This window comes from Catharus ustulatus, chromosome 18 (genome assembly GCF_009819885.2).
Source record: "Catharus ustulatus isolate bCatUst1 chromosome 18, bCatUst1.pri.v2, whole genome shotgun sequence".
Classification (NCBI taxonomy): Eukaryota; Metazoa; Chordata; class Aves; order Passeriformes; family Turdidae; genus Catharus; species Catharus ustulatus.
The window spans coordinates 5,619,642-5,646,605 of NC_046238.1; the positions used below are offsets into that span (position 1 = coordinate 5,619,642).

A 26,964-nucleotide genomic window follows, 5' to 3' on the forward strand; every position below is an offset into this window, starting at 1 on the left:
GCAGCCTTTCCAGCTTCACCCTCTGAGGCTCTGGCTGCCCACACCCTGGCACAGCTCAGCCACAGCCTGCTGGGACACGGGATACAAGCAGAGTGTTCTGCACAGCCAGCTCATCCACCAGGGACAGCTCATCCACCAGGGACAGATCTTCACAGCCCTGGGAGATGCCCAGCTCTGCCTTGCCCTCCTGTCCCGTGCTGGAAGGCACTATTTTGTAATTCAAAACTTCCAAAAGTTAACAAAGTTGAAATTTGGGAAAGACAACTTGGAAAGCTGTGGGAGTTCCCTCAAGGGTGACATCACTTTGTGCCTCTCTGTGTCAACCTGACACTTCATCCATCAGCTTCCCACTTGGTTGGTGATTTGCAGTGAAAATGTTGGAATAGAGTCTCAAAACAGAGTGGATCCTGACTATATTTTTGAAAAAGAGAGAAAATCCTTCCTAGAAAGTTGCTTAAATATGTTTTAGCCTTCCATCCATGTCTTCTTTTACCAGACACAAGCTTTCAGTGATATGCCAGTAGGCAGAGCTGAGAGCTCAGCCAACAAACAGCTCCCAAAATAAGCTGTTCTGCCACCTTCCAGCCTCCCACCTTGGGAAGATGAGGTGTTTCCCATCCCACTGCCTTTCTCCACGCAGTCACACCTTCTCCTTCCCTTTAGAAACCCCTACCCCAGTGTGAGTCTGGTTGATGAGGCAGGAGATGCTGATATTCAGCTCCTTTCTGAAGGACATTTGTTTATGGCATTCATTTCTGATATAAATGGAAGACATATGGAGTGCCACCCCCGCTGGCTGTGGGGAGCACACGCTGAAATGTTTGTGGGTGGATGTCTCACAGCCCTGTCCTGCCTGTCCCACTTCACAGGAACTCCTTGTGCAGTGCCACCCTGTGTGGGATGGCACAGGGCAGTGCAATTTGAGGTGAACTTCAGGCTCTGACTGCATAAATCCCTGAGGATCTGGGCTGCCCCACAGAACCTGGTACATCCTGACCTCCCTGCACATCCTTCTCTCTAACCTGGAACCTGCCCCTCACTCCAGAGGCAGCGCTGAGACACGAAGGAGCACTGAGAAAATCCCACAATAAATCAAACCTACTTACAGGGGTGTGTGCCTGCTCTGGCAGGGCTCTGGGAGGAGGAATGGGAGATTTCCAAAGGGAGTTTGCTGGCTCAGATGATCTGATGGCATCCTTCATCTTCTGGAGGAATGCAGTTACTTACCTGTTCTCTCTGGCTGGTGCTTGTAAACACTCACAGATTTTTATTTTTACTTCTTAATACAGCAGCACTGTGAGCTCTTCCATTTGTAAAATGCATCCGAAGAGGAAAAAAACGAAATATATTTACAAATGTACTCTCAGGCACACATATATAATTTAAGACAACAAATAACTAGGAAAGAAGAGGCAGTAGTAATTCACTCTCATTTTTCCTCTGATGTTTTTAAATGCCTCAAGTTTTCCTCTTATAGTTTACGATGCTATCATGCTCCTGTCTAAACTACCACCTTAAAATACATTCTACATGGTTATTTTCTCCATAAAATCCTGACAATAATAATTTCCCCTGTACTCCTGCTTGCACTGTAATTTTGGATCTGCCAAGCCATCCACACCTATTTGATGGCCAGCAAATTGCAGCCTTGCAGGAATCTGCTTTCCCTGACCACCCCTCATAGGTCACATTGCACCTCTCTGCTGATGAATTCCCTGAGCTGGCAGAGGTGGCCTTGGACCACCTCAGGTCACCAGCAAGGACTGGAGGATGTCAGGATTCATTTAATGAGTTGTGTCCTTTCAATATCAGCGCTGCTGCCCTGGGCCAGCTCTGCTGGTGACCTTGGGCAGGCTCTGGCTAACGCTGGTGTGATGGCACATGACACTGATGCTATTGATCCCACGTGTCCCTTGGTGCCACTATCCCACTGATCCCACTGATCCCACGTGTCCCTTGGTGCCACTATCCCACTGATCCCACTGATCCCATGTGTCCCTTGGTGCTACTTATCCCAGTGATCCCACATGTCCCTTGGTGCCACTGTCCCACTGATCCCACATGTCCTTTGGTGCCACTGTCCCACTGTCCCACTGATCCCACATATCCCTTGGTGCCACTGATCCCACTGATCCCACGTGTCCCTTGGTGCCACTGATGCCATTGATCCCATGTGTCCCTTGGTGCCATTGATCCCACATGTCCCTTGGTGCCACTGATGCCATTGATCCCATGTGTCCCTTGGTGCCACTGTCCCACTGATCCCACTGATCCTACAGATCTCACATATCCCTTGGTGCCACTGTCCCACTGACCACATGTGTCCCTTGGTGCCATTGATCCCACATGTCCCTTGGTGCCACTGATGCCATTGATCCCATGTGTCCCTTGGTGCCACTATCCCACTGATCCCACTGACCCCACGTGTCCCTTGGTGCCACTGATCCCACTGATCCCACGTGTCCCTTGGTGCCACTGTCCCAGTGATCCCACGTGTCCCTTGGTGCCACTGATCCCACTGACCCCACGTGTCCCTTGGGGTGCTTTCCAGCCCACATGGCTGCCAAATGTGTGGTGCTGGAGCTGCAGCAGCTCCTCGTGCCTGGCCAGGCTGGCTCTAGCCCTGCTCCCTCTCCCAGCTGTCACTGCACTGATGCCTGGGCAGGGATTTGGGATTTGGGCCAGGGGCTGCCTTGCAGCTGCAACAGAAACCATTTAATGCAGCTGTGCTTTCCTGAGAGCCTTCTGCCTGAGCCCCCAGGGAGTGCCCAGGCACTGCAGCCCTCTCTGAGCATCCCAGGTGAACCAGAGGATGGAATGTGGACCCTGGGGAGGAGCAGGTCAGTACCCAATGTCCTGTAATTTGTGCTTGGTAAAACCAGAGGTTTCTTGGAGCAAAATTCATCATCTGTTGTAGCCTGCTGGGTGTTTTTTCCTCTACCTTTGGAAAGAATTGCCACATTAACCCTGTCCTGGTTATATTTGAAGCAAAGGCTTTGCTCTCAGTTCCTGCTCTTGCCAACTCATTTGTAGCAAGGAAAGAAACCCTGGGAGCATTGCCAAGCCATGAGAACATCCTCACAGAGCCTGACACTGCTACTGCATGATATAATTTCTCCTCTAGGTTGTTTCAACTCATCTGTGATAAGGGTAAGATTAATTTTTTAGGTTTTTTGTTTGTTTGTTTAGGTTTCAGTTTGATTTTTGTTCTGAACTTTCAGCTTACTGCACAGAATGTTTTGGGATCATCTGAGGTGCTACCTGGTCTTATCTCCAAAGCACACTGCTGAAAACCATCAGGGAGTAGGTCTGGCTTAAGCAGTAATTAAGTGGCTCTCTGGATTTGGAGATATAAAAACTGTGACATCCTGCTCCTTGCATATATCATTTGCTTTTATCATTTGTCCAAAAGTTGCTTCAGTCTAGTCCAGGGCAAACAGAAATTAAACTTCCTCATTCAGAAGTTTTCCATGTAGCCCAGATATTTGCTGTGTGCAGTGACACCCTGCATCCATGCACTAATGCCTTGCCCTGCTGTTATTATGGATAATAATAATAATAATAATAATAATAATAATAATAATAATAATAATAATAATGGTTGTGCCAGCCTTACAGAAGAAGGGAGGGTAAGCAGGGGAAATGCAGACACTGGTTTGCCCAGGTCTAGGACCTTCCCTTCTTCTCACACTTTGGTTGATATTGCTCCTCCCTTGCTACCTCATGGCTGAGGTGGTGATTCTGTGTGAGCAGAGGAGGCAGGAGGGGAGGAAGAGGAGGGCAAAAGCCCTGTCTGCCCCAATATCAAGGATTTGAAGAACAAGTTCAAATCCTACTTGCACAGAGGAGCTCAGGGAAGAGAGGCTGTGTGTGCAAATGGAAATCCCTCTGTTCCAAAGCCAGTATTTATATATTAGTTTATATATATATAAATATATATATAGCTTGGTTTGCTGGGCTAGGTGACAGGGACAAGGTGACTCTGGGTGGGTGCAAAGCAGCTCCTAGGAGCAGGGGAAGGGACAAGGACATCTCTTGAAAAGGATAATGAGCTGTCTGCAGCATCATGTGGGGATCTGTGTGTTAAAGCTGCTTTGTCTCAGTTTAACTTCACTTGTGCTTGCAGAACTGAGCTGAGCAAGGTTTTCTGCCTCGTTTTGCCCTTGAAATGCTGATCCAGGGAGAAAATGTGCCTGCCACACACTTTGGGCCATGCTCTGCTCTTGCAGGTTCCTCATTCCTGTTCTTTCTGGGACAAGCTCCACGGCCCCACAGGGCCTTTCACTTTTCCCCTCTCTATTCCTCCTTCTATTTGCTTTCAGAAAGGAGTGTTCCAGTAATAGCTAAATCACACACCAGTGAAGTTTATCAGCAGTTTGGAAGAGATATTAGGAACATATTTGCTAAAAAGTCAGTGAAGGGAAGTATATTAGCTCATGGATGAAAGTGTGGTTTTCTTTCCCTTTGCTGCCTAGTTAGCTCTTAAATTTCTCTTAAAATTAAGTTGACATGGAACAGCAGAGTCACCCAATTTCTTCCTTTTTTTCCTCTTTCCCTTATTATATGTATAAAATTTATATATATATGATATATATTAAAATATATAGTATTTATATATAATAATACATAGGTAATTTTTATATAGAGATATAATGTATACAAAAAGAAAAGAAATAGAAATATAATATGTAGATACAAATACAATATATAATAACATTATGTATATTAAGAATAAGACCAAAATGATCATCTTATTTTAATCAGAGATAATTTTCCAAGGAAATGCTGCAGTTTTATCCTAGGAGTGTAAATCCAAAGACCACATAGAAGTAGAGGCAACATACATTTTGTTGGTGGTGTTTTTTTGTTTTGGTATGGCAGTAGCATCTGCATTTAATTTTTCTGCTATGAACATTTGTACTTGTCACTATTTAACAAGATTATTAGCAATGGAAAATCTGAATAAAAAATAAATACAATGCAGCCACATTGCAATTATCCCATTCTCTCTGTAATGATATGTCTTGAGGAGTTCCCCATGCAGTGATCATTTCACAAACTAATTCTAGCAAGTGCATTATAAACTGCAGTGCTGGTACCTGCTGCCTCCACATGCAGACGAGGGTAACTGGAACTGTCTGGAGAGTGCTGCATTAATGGGGGAGAGGAGCAGCACAGAGGCAGGGAGGGTTGGTCCTCTGGCAGATATTTTCCAAGAGTATTGTCATGACAACTGAGTCAAGGAATTCCTTTCCCTGCCTTTGTTACAGGCGTTGTTAGGTGAGAATTGAATGGTGGCATTCAACTGATGTTTAATTTCTGTCGGTGCTGTGGCTGTGCTCCATCTCGTGCCCTGCACTTGGTACAGGGGCTGTCACTGTGAGCACTTGGCATCTTGCTGTGTCTGAGCAGGTTCCTCCAAGCAGTTTGGAGGAAAGAACCAGTTTGCCTGTTGTTGCTTTATTTTGATGGGTTTTTCCCCTCTCCATGGAGGTGTCCTGGTGCAGCTTTGGCTCAGAGTGGGATGGGCAGGGGCTGTGGTGAGGAGGTGCTGGCAGCAGTGTGGGTGCTGCAGGAGCCAGGCAGAAACACAGACTGTCACTTAACAGTGAAACACCATGGGACCTGTGCTGAGTAACCCTGGAGCTGGACAGGACATGTCCAAACTGAAGGGCAAAGACACAGCTTTTATTTGTGCCAACATGCCCCTGTGTCATCACCCTGCAGCACCATCCTCGCCCACAGGCAACCTGTGCACTCTGCCTCCTTTCTAAAGTGTCTGCTTATGTATTTATTTAAGTTTTATCTCATTCTGATCAGCAGCTTTTGCTTCCCTGTGAGCTTGCTGATGTGTGCTGGGGCTATTCTTGGCTCACAAGCACCCAAGTGAGCAGGACAACCACGGGAGCATCTGGAGTGGCAGCTGCACTGCCAGCTCTGCGTGGCACTGGGGTGGCTACCTGGCAGCTCCCAGCTTCCCTGTGCAACAACAGAGGGTCATCTACACAAAGGGACTTTGTTTACAACACAAAAAAATAAGGTGGACATAGTAGTAGTTTGTGTCAATCCCCCCAAACTCAGAATTCAGGAGCAGGAGGTGTTTGCAGCTGATGTTGCTTTGGTTGTTGATCTCTTCAGATCTCTGCTCCTGGCTGCTGCAGCAGGATGTTTTGCTCACCAGGTGTGTTGAAGCTCTCCAGAGTCTGTTTGCACTGAGCATTTTGCTCCAACCCTCAGAGGGATCAGGAGCTTTGAATGTCTGCAGGGACCAGCAGTGCTGCATAAGGCCTTGGAAAGGCAAGGAAAACGAGGTAGAAAATGTCTTTGTTAGCTTGGCAAAAACGACTGGATGGCTGAAAGGGTAGAGAATAAGCCCCAGACACAAAGCAGAGGCACGAGAGAGGAGGAGAGGAGCAGGCTGTGGGGCTGAGTGCTGTGCCCTGGGAGCTCCTGTGATCCAGCCCTAAGCCAAACACCCCAAAGGCACCACAGCATCCTTGGTTTGGGGGAGATTTGTCAAAACTAATGTGTACAGCCAGATTGAGGGTAAATCCAGAGCAGCACAGGGCTCCAGCTCTGCCCTTGGTGGGGTGTTCTTCAGGGTGTGCTGCTTTCATCCTGCTGTCACTGCTGTAAATAACCTCGAGCTCCTTCCAGGCTGTGCCTCACCTCTGGCAGCATCCTCCCAGGAAAACCCAGAAATTCTGCAGCTCCTCTTTCCATGAAATGTATCCATGCTCCCAGTCTGATACACAATGGTCTGGTTTTCCTCTTTTAAAACTTACCTTTTTTGTTTTTAAAATAAAAATTAACTTGCTGCTCACCTTTCATTTCCTTTTCATGCTCTGAGCAGTGAGCAATTAGAGCTGCATCACACTGGAGAAATTATAACAATATGATATTTCTACAGTTAAATCTGCACAAGTACAATATCTTTGAAAAATAACAAGCTGCTCTAAGGGAAATTAATGATCCCATTGGGACAGTCATTATTCTGAAATAAAAGCTCTCAATTTTCTTTGCCCACTTTCATTTTGGTCATTTCTTTCCTTTTAAGTACTGCCCACATATTCCATCCCTTTTCACTGCAGCTGAAACATAAATAACAACATGTTTAAAGCAGTGTAAAGTCTGTCTGGGAACCTATTACAGATATCACAAGAATATTAAGCAACTTTAAAATTAAGTCAAAGTGCATTTTGCAAATCTGTATTGGTGGCTATATATCATTACTGTTCATCAAGCCAGTTCAGCCTCATTTTCCTTGGCTATTTTTTTTTTTGAGTTGCTGCTTCTTTGAGGAACATGACTCCATTTATCATAATAAGCATTTATTATTATCATATTCTCTACCCAGGCACAAGCATTGTGTTTAAGAGAGATTTTTTTTTTCCAAAGAGGATGGTACTTCTGTACATGGTGTCTCCTTGTATTTGAGAATCTCTCTCTCTCCAACACCAAAAACCTATTATCAAGTCTTGCTTGTGATTGCAATAGCTTCTGCAGTCAAGGTGAATTACAAGGATTCTTGCTGAATCCCTGACAGATACAAATACCTAGTTATCCTTGGCTTTCCTGCTGAACCTAATCAAAGATATTGTTTATTAAAATCCTATTGTCTCTGCAGTGAGGAACAAGGACAAGCTGCTCTGGAGTGATTTAATACTTCCAGCAGCTCTGTGTAAAGATTTATTATGGCCAGGAGAAAGAGCAAACACAAAATGCTTGAGTCATTACTTTTAATTTGCCACTTCTTTAAAAATATGTATACACAAGGCTAAAACCTTCTCCACAGTTCAGTGTGATCTCTTACCAGCCAGGGGAACAGACCAAAGCATAAACCCTCACCCTTTCCTCCAAACAGAGGAAGGACATGAAGATTCAGCCTTGCATTTGAAGGCAGACCACCCCTCTTCTGCTTAGACTGGTGGTTTTTAGATTTTTGAGATTAGAAGCCATAAAAAAAACTATGAGTTCTAATGATTCAAATTACCAGTTCAATCTGTCCAGTTGTGCCTGTGATTGTCTCTGAGGTGATCCAGAGGGGCTCACACCTTGGGGACAGCAAGAGCCCTCTGTGCAGGGCCAGAAACTGAACTCATTCAAAGTAAAAATCCTCATTTTTTACCCCCAAGTAATAAGCTTTTCTTTGTGATTCGGTTTTATTAAGGTTTCAGGGACTGTAGCCTAAGTAAAGCACAAAGATAAATGAGTGAGCACAATTAATAAATGCTACTATTCAGCTCCCAGAGCTTTTAAACTGCTTATCTAATCATATGTAATCTTTATTCACAGTGTTAAAACGACCACATTACAACAGTTGTAATCAATTAGGAAAATGGCTTTAATGGTTTAAAGAAGGTAAAAGGAGAGGTGTTCTTTTCCAGACTGCCCATGCTCAGGTGAAGGGAGCTCTGCTGAGGACCAGAATCTAAATGTGAAGATGATCCATGCAGGAAAGCTGCCTTCCCTCCCTGGGATATGGGAGCCCAAGTCCAGGAGAGAGCTGGGAGAGGAGAGCACCATCACACTGTTCCACAATAATCCAGCAGGATTTCACTGTCCTGCTAAACCACAGCAGTCACACTCGCAACCCAAAATCTTCTTATCCTTTGTTATCCCACAAGTCCTGGTTGGAACAGCTTCTTATTATGTGAAAGGAGTTTTCTCTCTGACATTTTGATATTTCTAACCACTGTTCCCAGCTGCTTTCTTTCTCACTGCTAAAGCCATGAAATGCACATTAAAGAAAAAAAAAAAAAAAGCCAACCCTGTAACATGTCCTGGCAGGTTTGATCATAAACTGCACTCTGCTGAGTGCCAGGGCAGGACAATATTGATCTGAAGGAAGTTCCAAGCCTGCCCTCACAGCAGGAGCCCAGTGATCCTGGCTCTGACACCCAGGAAATCCAACCATTCCTCTTGACTTTGAGCCTCAAGTTCCCTCTGTCCACTGTCTTTTAATTTGCACATAACTCTTGTGGTGAGATGCTTCTGCTTTAGGTTTCATGTGTCTGCTTATTGGATTTAACAGTGTTTCCCCAACTAATTTTCACCAGCAAACTGTACAGGGCTGGTTCTGACTCATTCCCAGCTGCCAATGCCCTTCTCCAGGCCTGCACAGAGAGTAAAAATGAAAGCAGCACCCCAAAGCCCACATCTCAGCCTTCCTTCTTCATTTCACAACTCAGATTTCTCTGAGCACATGGATATTTATTTGGCCTAGGCTTTCAGCTGCAAGAGAAGCCCTCTTTTTGCGTTGGAAAAACAAAAAGACAGGTCTATATTAAAAAAAAATAAATTTTCAAATGTAACAAAGAACACACCCACTCTCTAAGGTGCCTCTCTCCTTCCCCACAGGGAGGAGTCTGGAGCTGTCACAGGGGCTGAGGAGTGATGCTCTGCCTGGTCCAGGGAGCTGCCTCTCTCTTGGTCCTTCTAAAGGCTGAAATTTTACATGGCCTTTCAGGTAAAAGAAGAGGAAAGTTGCTGCTTTGATTATGTTTTATCTTTTTGTCCTGAAAAGTTGCTTTGAAAGCAGCTTGCACGGCTGATCTATGGACACCTTTCTCCTTTAATTCTGCTGTGACCTCTTCACCATCCTTCCAAAAGTAACTGAAAAAAGGGAAAAAAAAAAAAAACCAAAGCCAAACAAAAGGGTTATAAACAGATATTTTCTTTCTTCTGCCTTCAGAGAATGAGGGATTTTTTCCCCTCACAAAACATGTTCTTGCTTTACAAGCTTCAAACCTGAAGGAATCAGAACAAATGGTCAGAGCCATGGCAGCAGAAAGCTTTGGACTGAGCACCAGAGAGGTGCAGTCTCAAACCAGTTTGCACTAATGAGCAATAAATTTTTTACCTGTGGAAAAGGTCACACATGAATTTCTGTTTCTATGTTAATATCCCCTAGAGAAGTGACAGACAGCTGTTGGGACAGGAGTTGAAGGGAGAATATGAATATGAAGAGGAAAAATGGAAAAAAAAAAAAAAACCCAAACAATCCAACCCTGAAAATGAAGTGGAATTTTTGGCCAAATAGAAATGTATTAAAATCTTCACTACTGATGAAATTTTGAACACAAGTTTACAAAGGGTTTAAGGACACTTTCCAAATATGACTGAACTATCTAATTTTTTTTTGGTCAGATCTGGAAGCTCTGAAATATCGTGGAAAAGGAGAGCTTATGGATGGCATTTAATTATCCTAAAGAAATGAAAAAGTTATATAATAAAAGGTCCCTAATACCACCTGCTTTTTAAGAGCACTTTTTTCCCTCACAGGGTGTATGTTCACATACCATGTAAAAGCATTCCAGTTCCAAGATTTTTACATTTTTGCAGAAACACAAATCTGACCTGTATTCCATGCTTTCTAAGAGTTCACTGTCCCAAATCTATTATGTGCCTCTAAGCCAAGCTCCAAGCTCTAGTGATGACACACTCACTGGTATGGATAATTTGGCTCCTAAATGTTTGCTTTGTGCCTTGAAAAAGCATCTTTGAGCAGCTCCTTAAATGTCATTCCTTGCAGTACACAGAGCAGGCAATAAACAATAAAATTATTCACCTTGAAGAAACCATCTGCAGGCTTTAAGGACATCACCAGTTTTTTTGTTGCTCTGAATGGTCCTCTGGGATGCTGCAAGTGTCATTTCAGCACTGTGCTTCCCATCTCTGTGCCAGCCTCATCTTGCTTCAGAAACAAAAGTGATGATGGGCAGATTAAGAAGGAATTCCACTCCCTATTAGTTTCTATATTTCATTAATTTTTGTAACTGTCTGATATAACTCCTGGATTGGGGATTGTTGTTTGGAGGCAGCATGAGGAGGATTTCTCCCTGGCACGAGCAGTGCTCTGGGTGCAGCAGAGCTGCAGGCTCTCTGATCCCCTTGATCAGCACAGAGTCTGGGATGCTCAGCTGCAGCAAGGAGAGGTCACACTTAATCCAGGCCATCTGTCACCACTTTCCTCCTGTTTTTCTCATGGATGGAGCAGATGTTGCCATTTTCAGTGGGAGCTCAGCTCCCTTCCTCCCGTGCCTGCAGTATCTGTGCTGCTCTGGTCTGCTCCTCTCCAAGTGTATTCCTGAGCATGGGCACATCCATCTCAGCCTAGAGGACTTGTCTCTGGCTCCCTCACACAGCCACCCCTGGGGAAGGCAGCCAGAGTTGCTCCCACTGCCCTCTTTCCTGCTCTGCACAAAGTCTTCATTCTGTTACTGAGTTTAAAACAAAAAGTCCAGTAATGCCCCTTAAAACTTCATCCCTACTCCACAGGAAGGACCTGAGGCTTGAGATAGAAATTATGGAAAAACTGCAGGAATGTCCATCTCAGAAAAGGCTCTCAGGACATCAGACTATGGGAGATGAAACCCCCTACACCCAGCTCCAAGCTGAGCCCACTCCTGGCAGAGCCCTTGGTTCCAGGTTCCAGGCTGGGTGGTGCTGCTGGGCTGGGGGATGAAGCCCAATTAAAGTTCAGTTAAGAGGCTGCTTTACTGAGAGAGCAAAGGTTGAGAGCTGCATTTGGAATGGGCTGGGAGAAATAATGGTTTTTTAAAATAAGGCTCCATTGTTTTAAACGCTGTATTTTTCAGGATGTGCCAGCTTGCTCCTAATGAAAGCCTGCAAGAGCCAATCACTGATGCAACGGTCTCTGCCTTGCAGGGTTCAACCTTAGTTTCAAGGTTGTGAGGTTTATTTCTGGAGGCTAAATTTACTGTATAAAATCTTTCCAAAAGCTAGCTAGCTAATGTAATGAAAAAGCAATCAAACTCTAAGAAAGAGCCATTGCAACAGAGACAACCCACCATTATTTATCCAGCTAAAACCAAAGGCTAAGGTCTGTCAGCCTTAAAAATGAAATTAATTCCTTCTTAGCTCTACAACCTTTAATTATTTTTCACTAATCGATGAGTTCTAAAAATATAAAGAAAAAATTTCCAGCTCACCCAAAATGAAATGAAATAAAAGCACAGTGGAAGCAGCCTGAGGTTGGAGTGGCACTGGTTCTGCTGTTGTGGTTTCTGATGTCAGAGCACTCTGTGATGGGATTATTTCTCCATGCCTCACGATCCATCCATTATTGTACCCATATTGTAGACTTCATGTCACAGTCAACAATAAAAAACACCCTTGGCAACCTCCATTACATCCTGCAGTTAATTTGCGTTCTCACAAAGTGCTTATATTTACTATGAGTGATAATCATAAATATGCATGAGACCTTAAGTGAGGGAGAATGTGCTTAGGAGCTAATACAGCAGGAGGTTTGCCTAGAAGAGATGTCAAAATCAGTTCACTTTTGTTATATATGAGTAATTTAATTTCCTCTACAGTGTTATTAGGGCAAGAATGAAGTAACATTCTTTGGTGTAATTGAAGCAAATCCTGGCAAGACAAGAGGATAACAAAGCTTTTCCATCTCGGCATGTCAAACTCTTACCTTCTATTCAGTGCACACAGACGGGTTCTTTGTGCTGAATTAAATTATCCAGTTGAGTTTATTAACTTGTGATGTCCCATGACCTTCAGCATATTTACTGCTGGATCTTTAAAACTGTGTCTTTAATTCAGCCCTTCACAGCTGATCTCGTTTTTGTGTCAGGTCAGAAATATTGGTGGCATTCAATCCTTTCTCAGGTCTTGATTTTCAGCAGCAGCATCCCTTGGTGAACCCTGAAACACAGAGCACTTCCAGTGCTCCCTTGGCAGGTTATAAACCAATCAGCCAAGGATTCCTGGGGCTGGGGATGTGGGGGGCTGGTTCTGTCCTTTCCCCACATTCCCTGTGTGATGCTCAGTCGTGGCTGTAGCCTGGGAGACCAAAGCCACAGAGAACTGTGGGACAGCCCTGCTGCTGGTGCCTCTCAGGGGGGGTGACTTGAGTCAAATTTAACTGATTTCCATCTGGAATACTCTCCAAAGGATGAACTGCAGCTGTTTCCAAAGAACACCTGAATCTCAGGCAGTTCAGTTACCTGTAAGTGAGCTGGGCCATTGTGGCTGAGCCCCTCAATATTTTTTCAGTATTTCCACCCCTGAATTGCAACTCAGAGCAAATCCTTGACTCCAGAGCTTGGTGGCCACGTACCAGGGTTGGGTTTCACAGCCCTGCACTGCAGGCACTGACTGATGGCCCCTCAGCAAGACCTGCCTTGGTATTTATTTAACCCTTACCAAAATCTCAGACAGTACTGCTTGATCCAGCATGGCAAAGGCTGAGTGACACTTGGCTCTCCTGCTACTGCCATCCCTCCTACCTCATCTGTAAAACAGGAATAAATGCTATTTATACACCTGGGTAAAGCATTTGAGAGCATCAGAGGTGAGGTGCTGTGCATGTGGCTGTGTTATTAGGTCTATTCATACAGGGGGAAGTAAAATGACAATACATAAGCAATTTGTAACAACTCCTTTTAGCTCTGTTCAGCCTGGAAAGGTCATTATGCAGAGTTGCTGGAGAGAGAGAAAACTCCCCTGCTCTGAGCAGAGCTTGCCTGAAGGAGGAATATTCCACACACCAGGCTCAGGCAAGCCTCAGCTCACACATCAGCTTATCTTGGCCATGCACAAGTTCCCCTTTTTTCACCTGGCATTTAAAACTCTTCAACTTGTGCATTCCTGAATATGTGAGATAAAAACAAGTCATTGCAGGATGAACCTTGGCTCCCTAAACCTCCCCAAACAGCAGTGGAATGGATAGAAGCAAAAAGAAGGAGATATTTCCCAGGTGTATTGGGTGGAGCTGCATATTTTTTGCAGATGCTGTGTGTCTCATTTATCATTATTCTTCTACTCCTGGCTTGTTTTTAATTGTTCTCCTGAAATATTATTGCTACATACCTGAATTGTGGGATTGTTTAATTGAGAAAGGTGCTAAATGGCAGCCATTCCTGGAAGAAAGTAGATAAATAGCAGCAAAAATGAATTAAAATTGAGTATTAGCAAGTAAAGCAAGGTTTTCTGAAATTTCTTACAGAAAAAAGAAATAAATGATAAAATCAATGAGAAAATCAATGACAAAATCAATGACAAACTTCTTCATATCCAAATAAGGGTAAGTCATGGAAATTAGGAGTAGCCTGTTACCTTTTCTTGGACTTCATGGATGATCAACCTTTAGGTATTAGACATTATCCAGGTGTTCAGCATCATCCAATCCTTTAACCTTTGGACAGAGACAGTTTGCTGTCCCCTCACCCCTGAGCACAGTGACAGGGATCACTTCCCCACAAGGAACTGAACTGAGCCAGGGAGCTCAGCCCACATTTAGCAAAGGAGAGTCAGGAGGTGCCTGGAACCACCTGGGTCCATCAATAATGTCTCAGTTTAAAACACACTCCTTGGCAAGTTAAAAAAAAAAAAAAAAAAAAAAAAAAGATTAATTCTATCCTGTCTGCTGTGCCCTACATCAGTGCCAAAGCTGCTGTGTCCTCACTGTGCCCCACATATCCAACCTGAAACACCTCCAGGGAAATGAAGGGTAAGAGTTCAGAGCACAGCCAGAGCTTCTTGGAGGACTTGAGCTGGGAGGAACACTTCACTTTGTTTCTGCTACTTGCATGTGAATTGATGCAGTGACTCTGAGGTTTTTAAAGCTAGAAGAAAATGTAATTATCTGATGTGACCTCCTGAATCCCACAGCTCACCCTCAGGCTGTGGGTGCTCTCTGATGTTGGAGTGTAGCAAAGGCTCCATCTGTGATTTTACCCCACCCTAGACCATTGTTGGTGGAACTGAAATGGAAGCCCTTGAACTCTGTCAGATGTGGAGCAGAAAACTGTTTTCTGGCTGGTGTAGGCAAAACTGCATTAAGCTAAGCTACAGATGAAATTATTGTTATATTCATTGTGAGGGCTGCTATGACAACAGATGAATGCTGCAGGTAATTTAATTACATTTCTGTCAGCCCCTGTGCCTTTCAGGAGACAATGCAAAAGTCAGCAGCATTTTCTTTTAATATTGCAGGTGGCACAGAAAATGTCAAATTCTCCTCCAGAGGGCCTAATGAGAGCATCTCACCTCAGTCTCAAAATATTATTTAGGTACCTTGAAGGATCACTCCTGTTTTTTCCCCAGCATTTCTGACTCCATGAGCGTTCCTTTCACTCACTCACCAGGCAGTACCACACACCTAGAGCTGAATGCTGACACCAGCTTTCTGCACACCTGCCCACCCCACCAGAAAACCAGATTTATTCACCCAGAGGTGTCTCTCTAGATCCCCTTCCTGCTTCTCTGCCTTTCCTGGGTGTTTTTGGAAACCAGCACTCACTTGGCTGCTTTAATGGAAAAAGCATTGAGGGATGGAGTTGAGAAAATTCCCTTTTTTCTCTGATCATGAGCTGTGCAGCAGGGAGAGGGAAGCAATTTCTTTATAGACAAGGTATTGACTTACAGAACAGAGGGAAGTTAATAGATATTGACTCCCACTTGTTTCTAGCAGGTCACACAGTGCAGGATTGTGTTGCACGGCCTCTGAGGGTTGGGGGTAGGGAATTCTTACCACAAGCAGTAAAATTTTAAATATTGTTATGTGTGTGTCATTCCCTCGTGCTGAGGGACAGTATTTTCCTATGCCAAAGTTCTAATTTCTGTAGAGCTGGGTGAAAACCTGCATTGATGGACTGCACTGACTTCAGAGAGCACTGTGGGAGCCCAGCATGATCTGTGTCTTACCAAGGCTGGACCCAAGAATTCAAATTATCTTATAATTTCCATTAATTAAACCAGGAGTGTGGCAATTATCTATTGTTTATCTGAGGAAACTGTCTGAGGAGCAATCCTTCCATTCCAGGGTATAAACTCAGTTGCCATGTAATTAAGTCATGGCTCCAGAAGCACTGAACAAATGTGCAACAAGATTCAGATAATACCTTAATGTGATAAGAAATACCCAGGCATTTAGCTGGCATTGAGGAAATTAGCCACACCAAATTAGATATCAATGAACACATTTGCTACCACGTCAGTTACCATTCTGAGGATAAATTGAAACCTAATCAATTATTTCTACAGAGCTCTTGCATAAACTCAGATTAGGAATCGAAAAAATACTGTTATTTTATGATGTTTAAAAAGTTTCTGTATAAGTATGTGTTTTGTGACACTGACAAAGGGGGTTTGACATCCCTGCCTTGTCCTCTGTACTTCCCTGGAATGGAGAAAGAAAGATGGAATAACAGCAAGATACAGTTTAAAGTCAATACTGAAGGTAGTTGAAAAAACACTGAAGTCTGGAGACATCTCACCTTTTTCTCATCTCCTGAATACCTTTGTGCCTTGATTTCTCCTTTGGCATGTGGAGGTTATGATATTTCCATTGTAGGGAGCTCTGAGATGCCTCTTGATGGAAAACTACCAAATAACAGAGATGCACAGGCTTTCCTCATCACCTTCCTCTCAACATAGTTAAGGAAGAATTTTTTGGAAATTCTAATAAAAGCTGGTATTGCCCAGTGTCTCCATCCTGAGGCAAAGAGGGAACTCTCCTATCCCATTTCCTAAGGGATGCACTGCAGGATCATAAACTCCATTCCTTGTGTGCAGTCCTTCACAATGACACAGAAACATCTGACTCACCAGAATTTTCCATATGCATCTTCCCTCAAACACAGTGAGCTCCATGTCCATGTGATTGTCTCCTAGCACCCCAACAAGATCAGGACCCATTTTCAGACAAGTTTCTCAAAAACACAAAAATCGCCTTTCAACACCCTACCACCACCTCCCTCTCCCTGTGAGGCACAGCCTCTCACTCTGGCTGTCAGCTCCTACATGATTATTCAGAGCACCATTATTCATCCTTCAGAGATAACTGTCTGGCATTTTCCAACCACCAATTTCTCTCAGGGTCTGTATTTTTCTCCGATGAAAAGGAAATATTTTGGTCTGTGCATCCAGCCTTGCTGCTCAGACAGTTTAATGAATACATCAATAAAGCACCGACCAGAGGAGGAGAGGGAGGTGCACAGTCATTAGGATCCATCATTTGCATTTTGCACAGCACCACAAGCTTTTGTGCATGAGCAATTAATACAGCAATAAATACCACAGTGAGCTGCAGAACCTCATGGAGGCTGGGAAGTGGAAACAGTGCCCTCCACTTAAAATAATTGTGAGAAGCATTTAAGAACCTTCATGGAAAGGAACAGCTGAAGCTTCTGTTGAAGGCACAAAAATCCACCCCAGACATGATGGAGAAACCTTCCACTATCTTAAAAAGAATTCACCTGAGGGAGTCAGAACAAACGCTGTCCACATAGCAGATACTGAAGCAAATATCTGGATTATCCTTCCAGATCCATAAGCTACCAGCACACCTAAGTGTAAATACTAGGTTTAGATAAGTGAAAATGAGGAGTTTAGTCCAGACAATTTATCCCCAGACATGATCTAGAGCATCAGCTGGTTTATTCTGGCTGCATGAAGAAAGAGAGGTGACACCTGATGTGCTGGTACACAATTCACTCGCCAAGAATTTTTGAGCACTCTTGAACAATGGGTTGAGTTCTTGCAAGGAAAATGTTTCTCTCTGTATTTTTGACTTGGCATTACAAACCCCAGTGCTGGATTTACTGTCCTTGGCTGGAGTTAAGTGTGACAGCAGTATGGGAATGTCCTGTATGGCCAGAGACAGGGCCTGGCTCTGCAGGATCTGTTCCACATGGAGTCAGAATCCAAGTACTCATTTCAAACCCTTGCCTTGGGTACAATTCTTCACCCATCCATCTCAAACACTTCACAAGGTTAAGTTTGCCCAAGGAAAGCACAGGCAGAAAGAGTCCTCTCCCAGTTTGCTTGTACACACCAGTTACCAGCAACTTTGTTAATAACACATTGCTTATGCAAATTAATTCAGCTTAGAGAAACAAGTCTTGATGATTATAAAATGCTGCAATCACAGTATTGCTTCCGGCCAGCTGAGAGTAAATTCATCAAGCATTTGTTATTTAAAGCTGCTCTGGTGATAAATGCTTGCCTTCATTTATGATTGTACACCAAGACAGAGAGAAAATGGAATACATAAAAATGACTGCATGATGGGAATCCCAACAGAAACCCCCGAAACAAAGGCGGGGAGATGGGATCTCCTTCCTGAACGATGCTGATCTGCAGCCACTCGTCCTCCTGTAACGAGGTTTTCTGCAACAAAAGCAACAACAAACACCAGTCCTGCTCTGACAGAAGCACCAGTGTGCTCTTGTTGGCTGGATGTGATAAAAGCATTATCATGCCAAGGTCAAGGACAGGGGTGCAGCGGTGTCTCTCCTGCCCAGCACTGCACACACAGCAGCTGCTGTGATTATGGATGCTCCCTCCATGTGTGCAGAGCATATAAAGAGGAGGATAAACTCCTCTGAGTTTTTGATAACAGCCCTGCTGCTGCTGTGGACCTTTGCTCTGTATATGACATTACAGTAAAAACAAAAGGAAAATGAATCCAACAGTAAATACCCACAATTACACTGCACTAATTGTTTTAATGGGTTTATGTGGAGTCAACGTTTCAGGCAGTGCTGCCCATACAGAGCAAGTAATTAACTCCTTTGGTATTCAGAGTAATGGCAATTAAATACAATGAGCTGTTCTACTAATGAATGTGGTGAGAGCAGTGCAAGGCAGGGAGAGTTAGCTGTAACTTTTAATTCGATGAGCTCTGCCCAGCTGCCTCCTGGCAAGTCGATCAAACTGATGATCATGGCCAGTCCCAAGAGCATCTGAGGGTGGGGGACTCCAGGAGATGGTCAGTGGCTGTTTTTCCACATTTGCTGTCAGGGCTGACTTTGTCCTGAGCCACAGGGTATCTCAGCAGCAGGATGCTGTGGCAGCAGCACTGACCTGTGGCTGATTGGCTTTGTGAGTCTTTCCAACAGAGGACACAGTAAACATGTCCTTGTGCAGCGTGGGGATGTTCAGCATCCTCTAACAGGTCCCCAGGGCAATGCTTTATAAATTCCACCTGCTCTGTCCCTGTGCAGGGAGGAGATGCTCCTCTGGAGTGGGCTGGCATATCAGAGAGTCCTGGTCCCAGGTGGAGGGAAAAAAGAAGATCTAAGGACAAGAGGAAGCACAAAGCCCTTGGACCCCTTCCCTCTTGGCAGCTGTGTTTGCCAGAGCACTGTTGTCTTTTATCCTGGGATAACATCTTAGAAAAAGGAGCTGAGTTCCCATCTACAGCTCTATAAGGAAATTATAAAGCAGCTATCTATTTTTTCATTAAAATTAAATAATTGAATCTGTCCAGATTCATGTACTTTCCCCCCATGAGATATCCAGGAGAATTAAGTTTCAATTGACTTTCCAGACCTTGGTTATCATAGGAAGCTTTTAAAAAATCGGGACATTTGGCAATTTGAAATTCAAATAGGTTTCAGTCAATATGTTTACTATTGCTAGACAGGCATCTTTGTCCCCTGGGTGTTTAATGCCTCAATAAGTAATTGGTCCTTTCATCTTTTATAGGCACAGAGTGAGGAGTTTATGGCTCATACAGTGAATTGTCAATACAAAGGATCTTTGCACCAGTTTTAAATAACCCAGCTCCCAGCTCCATTAAATCCTGTTTAAAATTCCCCCCTCCCTCCACACACCCACTACTAGCCTTGAAGCACTTCTTCCCTCCCCTGATTTTCAGTGACATCCTTAAAGCAGCTCAGCTTCACTCCCCAGGCCCTGACACAGGCAAAAAAGGGGGGTGAACATGAAGAATGGGAATCTGCCCCCAACAGACTGAAATTCCAAGGATTTCCAGGAAAACTCTTGTTTCTCCACCAGGTCTGAAACTCAAAGTAGCCAATGCAGCACTGTCTAAACTGAAATCAGAATTTCTGTTTTTCATGGAACTGTCACTTTTTTTTGTGTTCTGCTTTTTTTTCTTTTTTTTTTTTTTTCCCTGTAAGTTAAAATACTTGAGATTCATTTTCAGACCCCTGAAACATGTTTCAAACAAGGAAAAAAAACTGTCATTGAAATTGGACAACCTTTTGTACATTGTGCACTATATACACATTCATACCAAGTGAAAGTATTAAACCTCAAGAAAATGTTTTTTTTTGAAGAAAAAATTGTGCTAATTTCCAAGAAGCTCAGACCTGAAAGTTACCTTATTTCTTCAGAACAGGCAGTTTCACAATGTGCTTTTCTTTCAACAAGCCAGGATTTTGCCAGAGGAACTCTTTCTCTTGGCCAGTTCCCAGTGATGCAGGACACTAAAAAAAGCTGTTTTGGTCTGTGGAGCAAACTCACCCCTGTGCAGGAAACCCTGAGCTCACAGATTTGTGCAAGGACCAGACTCTGAGAAGCACAGCCAACCTTCTGTATTTTCCTTTTTGAATATTCTACTGCCCTGAATACTGCACCTGAATGTGGTACCTCCCCTGCCAGTTGGGGATGTGGAGGAAGCCTAATATCCAAACTTGTATCTGGGTTTGCACCTGGGTTTTGGGCTGTGAAGAGCTGTGGGATGGGCAGAGTTTGATTTAACTTTCTGTAATGATGGCAATAATTTCTTTTCTTGTTTGGAGTTTTTTGTTTGTTTGTTGGGGGTTTTAAAGTCAGCCATCACAAAGTATCTTTTTCAGGCTAAGTTTCTCATTCAATGAGATCTAGAAAGGTTTGGGAAGTCCCATTTCTTGAGGCCTTCAACCCAAAGGGCTGCCCCATGATTCTGGTCAGTCAGTGCTGCTTCTGAACCACGGAGATCATTCCCTGATCAGTGCACAAGGAAATACTGAGCCTTTTCACAATGGATCTCCTCCACTACCCTTGTCCTGGCCCTGGACTGGGATTAGTGGAGAGTCTGTACTGATTGGTATCACAGCCTGGCAAGCTGCCTGCAGAAACAGGTTTGTGTTTTGTGAATGGAGAAATAACTCAGTTTTACTTTTCCTTATCGGAATGGCAGCATGTTCTCTTGGAAATGAGGGATCAAATACATCTGCAAGTAGCAACTGTCTTATCCCTTAGTCTGTAAAGCCAGTCAAAATCAGAGCCCAAGCTGATCAGGATGGAAAAGCCTTCTCTTCAGTTAGTCATTTTTTCAGTCCATATTTGCTCAGCTCTTAGAGGACTGAGTAGAATATAAAAAAAGGAACAGCCCTGTATCAGCTAAAATATTACAAGATGTTTAGAAACTTTGCTGTGTGTCTTCCCCACTCTGGTGCTGTGGCAGCTCTTGGCCTCTGCTTTCTGAGCAGCCACACTGAGTTTATCCTCAGGGGCTCCTGCTGCTCATGGCACTGCCATTCTACATCAGCTTCCCATGGCTTGGCATGAGAAATGTCTTCTCCTAGGATCAGACAAGGCAAAATTAATTAGTAGATAAGAGTGCTCACAGGGGAGACTGATTGGCTTTCTTATCCAAAAAGCACTGCAGATTAAAACTGGAACTGAACAACTCACAGAAAACTGAAACTGCTGGAGAAGTGGGGCTTTCATCCCTTGCAGACTGGGGAGACCCTCACCTGCAATCACGATTGCAAAATTCCCAGTCCAGCCTGGCCACTAATCACTCCCTTTGCTTCATTCAAAGGAGCACAAAGGGAAATTTCCTTTCCTGATCAGAAATGTGGAGAAGGCAATCATTTCCATTTGCATTCAATCAGATGTTTGTTCCCCCTGATAGAAGAGCATGAAGACTACTTGAAAAGCACCAAGAAAGTGCTGTGCCATTTCACTAATTAAACCCACCCTTCTGCTCTAAAATTGATGAATAACAACACAACTTGACTCATAATCCCTTTGTCTTCTATTATTTACTCTTTTTTAACAGTGATTTATGGGAAGGTAGTGCTTTCATTATTCTTGTTAATTACCTCTCTTCTCTACTTCAGCTTGTAGAATGTAATTGCCTGAAACATAAATCTAGTCTTGCCACCTATGTTCACACATCATTAATATTATTCCAGCCATTCCTATAAAATCTTTATAAAACACCATTACACATGTGCCATTAAGTGCCACGATGTGTTGAAGATGCACTAAGCATTTTCTGAGCACTAAACTGGTCTGTGTATTAAACTTCCCTGTTTGTGCTACGTGTTTATGTTTCCCTGAGGACAAAAAACCCAAACAACATTAATTGGTCGCTGAGTGCAGGTCCAACAGCTCTCCAGAAGCCCAAGCCCTGCTAAGTGGCTGCTGACACTTGTGGGAAGCAGAGGCAGCTCTGAGCAGTGAGCTTTCCTTCACCCCCCACCCCTGGAAACAATAATTTCATTGCATTCAACAACCATTACTAGGCAAGAGGGTAGCAGAAAATGCAGCAGCTACTCACTCAAGTGATTATCAAGTTTTTTTCTGCGTGTAGGTAATCCCCAAACAAATTATTTTCATCCTCTGTGCTGCTGATATTCGAGCTGGATGGTGAATCACGGAGAGCAGACGCTTCCAGTGGCCGCTTATTTCCCAACTGTAATTTTTTAGTATTGCTTATGATTATATGTAAGGAAAAATCTATTAGAAGGAGAGGAAATGCATTATCCCCAGTTTGTTTTTGACATGATATTAGCTCAGCATTTGTCAGGTTTCTGGTAGTGAACAAGTTTACACGCAGCACTTCATCTCTCCAACAAAACACTTGGCTATATGAGCAGCAGTAAAATCCCAGCTGAGCCTACTGAAAAACATCTTTATTATCTCTCTCAACGACAAAACCAACCAAAAAAAAACCCAGTTCATTTATTGCAGATTCATCTACTGCATTATTACCTAAGTGCTTGATTTGGAGGTACTGGATCAGCTAATGGAAGCCCTTCAGCCAACAGCTATTATCAAGTGTATTTCCATTTACTTCCATTCCCCACAATCATAGCAAGGACAGCCTATAAAACCCTGCAATTGCATTTACAATTGTTAATTACTGTAAATTTAGTGATAAGAGCATTTATTCTCTCCAGGTTTTCCACCTGATGAATTGTGGCTATTACAGTTTTTAGTTGGATTTGCAGTGTCAAGATCCTGCCTGGGGGGTTTCTCCTGCCTTACTCCAGTGTGCAAGATCCAAATCACACCTTCCCACCCCATCAGGGCCAGGACTTTGAAAACTCAAACAGCAGTGCAGATCTGAGAGGCACAGGCCAAAAGGAAGCAACAGAGTGAAATCTGATAAATTAAGTCAAGATATTTTCTCTGTCTTTTCCTATTCTTTAGTTGGCTCAAGGAAAAGTATTTCCTTCCTGAGCCCACCTGGGGTACTGGCTTCTCAATAATGCATTTTATCTGAGGAAAGCTTTGTAACTTGGTTACTTTGGGGGGTGAGCATGGAACAGGGTAAGAAATAAGAGTCTTTAAATCAATTTTGTAAATCTATGTCAGATTGGGGCAGGGGGCATGAAAGAGATAAGTCAAAGGCCATACTCAGCACCAACTACAGTTCCCAGAATAAGCAGCCTAATTTTTAAGTTTTTTTCCCCAAGGAAACATTTATTTCTTAAAATCAAGTCTATATGATATGAGCCATGGAGGCACAGCAAGTCCTGAATGCAGATGTACTACAGAGGTGCATGCAGTCTCAAAAGGAGGGGAGAAATTTCACTCCAGTCCTAATCTAAACTGCTAGAAGTGACTCCCCAGCCCAAAGCAGTAATCCAATAGGGTCAACTGTGAAGCATCCAGTCCCATTTTAGGCTAGTTTTGTAGGAAAAGCTGACTTGCTTCTTGGCAACCTGTTTTTCTACATTCAGACATCTGAGGCTTCTGCTGGAAGCTGAAATTCTGCCCTGGTGGTTGAAGCCCTGCATTTGGGAAGTGCATTTCTGCCTTTTGACCTCCTCACCAAGGCTGGTTTGGAATTCAAGTGTCCAATGTGGATGGTCAGCAACCCCCAGGGGCTCCTTACAGCCAGACACTGAATATATTTTCATGCCAAGCAGGTCCCTCTGCAAGTGATTTAATTAAAACTTCTGAATTAATAAGCTTGTCCTTCATTAGTAGTCAGAGTAATAAAATCAGCATGGAACTTCTCTTTAATGAAAGAAAACATACCTCAAAAGCAAAAAGGAATGAGAAGCAGCAGCTGTAGCTCTGTGAGCTGCCTTTGCTGCTGTGGGTGCTTCAATATAATAACTCTGAGGGAACTGCTGAGTGTGTTCTAGGGAGGCAAGAATGAACAAAGGAGTGTGTGTCAGAAATAGTGGGATCAGCTTTGGAGGTCAAAAACACGGGCATGAGGGGAACACTGAGATCTGGAATTGCCCAGTGCTCTCACAAACCAGAGCACCTCAGGCATGCAGAGGAGATTGGAGCAAGGCACCCGATCATTCACCAGGAGAGCAGAAAAGCAGAACAGCTAAAATCTCTTCTCCCTTTGTCTTTGGGAGGAAAAGCCATAAAAACGTGGAGATCCCCAGGCATGGCAGGTACTGAGAGCAGATCACAAGGTTTGCATCAGGCTCATCTTTAATTCTGCATGCATCACTCACCACTCAATGCCTTCCGTCTTTAAGAAAAGTTTTCTCTTGTTTTTGCCTGAGTTTTGCAATCACGTTGGGTTGGTAACAGAAGATTGTATCTCCTGCACAGCTGGGGGTTCCTGACGCTAGTTTTCTAAAGAAAATGTATTTTCTATCCATTGCCTCCATGAGGCTCCCTACCGAGAAGAGTTTATGCTTAGCTACACTAAGGACATAATAAATGCAGAAGAAAAGGAGGCAAAGCGAGGATTTAAAGACCTGTATCAAATTTTATCACTGGAAGGTCTGGCAATGAACACAATCCTATTTTTTTCTCTTTAGCACATTTTGGAGTTCATTTTTTTTTCCCCACAGAAACCTCCACATCGACCTAGGGGATATTTTTTTGTTTTTATTTAAAGTACCTAAATGGGTGAACTGGTCAGACTCTAATTGTGTCTGAAAGGCTGCAGCTGATACACACTGGAGACTTAATTATGTAGTGTGTGCCTCCATCTGTCAGCTGCAATATTTTTTGTTACCAAGAATCAGGCTGCCATAGAGGATGACGTGACACATTCAATTTACTCTCACAAGGATAAGAGTTATGTGGGCATTTGAATGATGCTGGAAATGAGAAGTACATTTACACTCCTTGTATAGAAATTGAAACGCTATTTACAGCAGAGTTTGTCCAAAATACAAAGCTAAGATTGAATGGGTGGCAGTCAATGCAAAGCTGAAAACCAGCAAACAATTAATTAAAATATCATTAAATGGAGGATAGATTTCAACAAACCTGCCTGAGCAGAAATGCACCCATGCACACGCAGAAAAATTCTGAAGAGTACTTTTGTGTTAAATTACTGTAAACAGCAATTCTACTAAAATTCAAGCACTTCTACAGGAAATTTGAGAGCAAACTGCAAAGATCATGAAATTCCATTTGGGAGGGAGAGGGGACAAAGTTTGTCTTAGAATGGAGATTTTTGACCTTTTTCAACCTACCTACTATAAATATTATTCTAGGCTGGTGCAGATTACTGTAAAATACTTCAGACATGATGGCTGTAAGGTTGTCTTTCCTTCCTGCCTTTGTAGACAGCTCACAGATCATATAGTGAAATATACATAATTTTTTTCATAATTTTCTTTAATACACACCTCTCCCATTTCAATTTGTGAAGCCCAAAGAGACAACATGGGAAGCAAAGCAACCAAAGGGAACCAAAGGCATATTTACAATGAGAAAATAGAGAAAAGTACCCTATAAAGGATTTTGTTATTTGCTCTAAAATGAAGCCTTGTTAATTAGGAAATGCTTTTCACAACTGATTTAATTTGAAATTGGAGAGGACCCCTTTCATTTGCTTATAGGCTGCCATATATTTCAACTGATGAACAACAACATTATTTTTAGCAAGCTATACATTCATCACAGAGCGATGCATCTGGCAGTCTAACCTGCCATTAAGTCAGTAGGCAATAAACAGTTTTGAAAAACTCCCTATATTTATCAGTTTTTGAATTCAACAGTTGCCCAATTACCCCTAAAATTGTTATAATCTTAGTTTTAGGTGAAAAGCTTTTATTGAAAATCTACTCGTTATCCTCCATAAATGTTAGTCATAAACAACACCACTAAATCATAAAAATATAACAGCTTGTGATTAATCTGGAAAGAGACTTATATTCAGTTCTAAATGTTCTCTCATCCCAGCACCTGACAAGGACTGATAAATTGAATTAGCTGACTTAGTGTGAGGTTTGCTGCGAGCTTGCTTGCAAACCTCCCTGGAATTTCTATTTTAGCATCCTGGAAGAAGTGTGAAAATTCAAACTCCAAACCAGATTTTCTAGAAATGGCACCGGCTTGTGAGGATCTTACAGAATCCTCTATCTGCACTCTCCTGAGCATGCCTCTAACACTCACACTGGACTCTGTCTGTGCAGGTTTCACTGCCCAAAGCCCAGAGCAAACCATGATTTCTCCATAACTCACCCTGTGTCGAGCCCACCTGCTCTGATCAAACTGAGCCTCTTACCCTGCTCTGTGTTCAGATTTTCAGCCTGAGCTACAGCCATGGAACAATCAGGAGACAGGAGCACAAGGATGGGCACAAAGATGATGTCCTGGGCTGGTGACAGCTGCAGCTCAGAGCCAGCATGACTCCACCAGGACACCAATATGACTTTATGGACTCCACCAAGACACCAGTGTGGCTTCATGGACTACACCAGGACACCAATATGACTTCATGGACTCCACCAGGACACCAGTGTGGCTTCATGGACTCCACCAGGACACCAGTGTGGCTTTATGGACTCCACCAGGACACCAGTGTGGCTTTATGGACTCCACCAAGCACATGTGGATGCATTTTCCATGCCAATTTGTACTTTGCAGCTGCTGAAATTCACCCCTTCCTCTGCAACTGTTAATTCACATCCACTCCCAGTTTGACAAACTAACTGGAGCTGAAGATGAGCAGGAGCTAATACTGGTTAATGAGAATCCACTAAACTCTGGCTGGAATATTGCTCTTGTTTGCAGCCTAACTGGAGA

General features: G+C 43.4%; 1 long non-coding RNA gene across 2 annotated transcripts; it reads left to right on the forward strand.

The window, feature by feature from the left end:
- Positions 1–2,754: 2,754 nt before the first annotated feature.
- On the forward strand, positions 2,755–26,593 carry LOC117004825. Of its 2 annotated transcripts, none has more exons than XR_004419690.1 (3): positions 2,755–2,840; positions 9,361–9,469; positions 26,460–26,593. It is a non-coding gene; the product is annotated as an uncharacterized LOC117004825 (long non-coding RNA). The 2 variants fall into 2 exon arrangements; XR_004419689.1 differs by lacking the exon at positions 2,755–2,840 and adding an exon at positions 3,071–3,150.
- Positions 26,594–26,964: the final 371 nt, after the last annotated feature.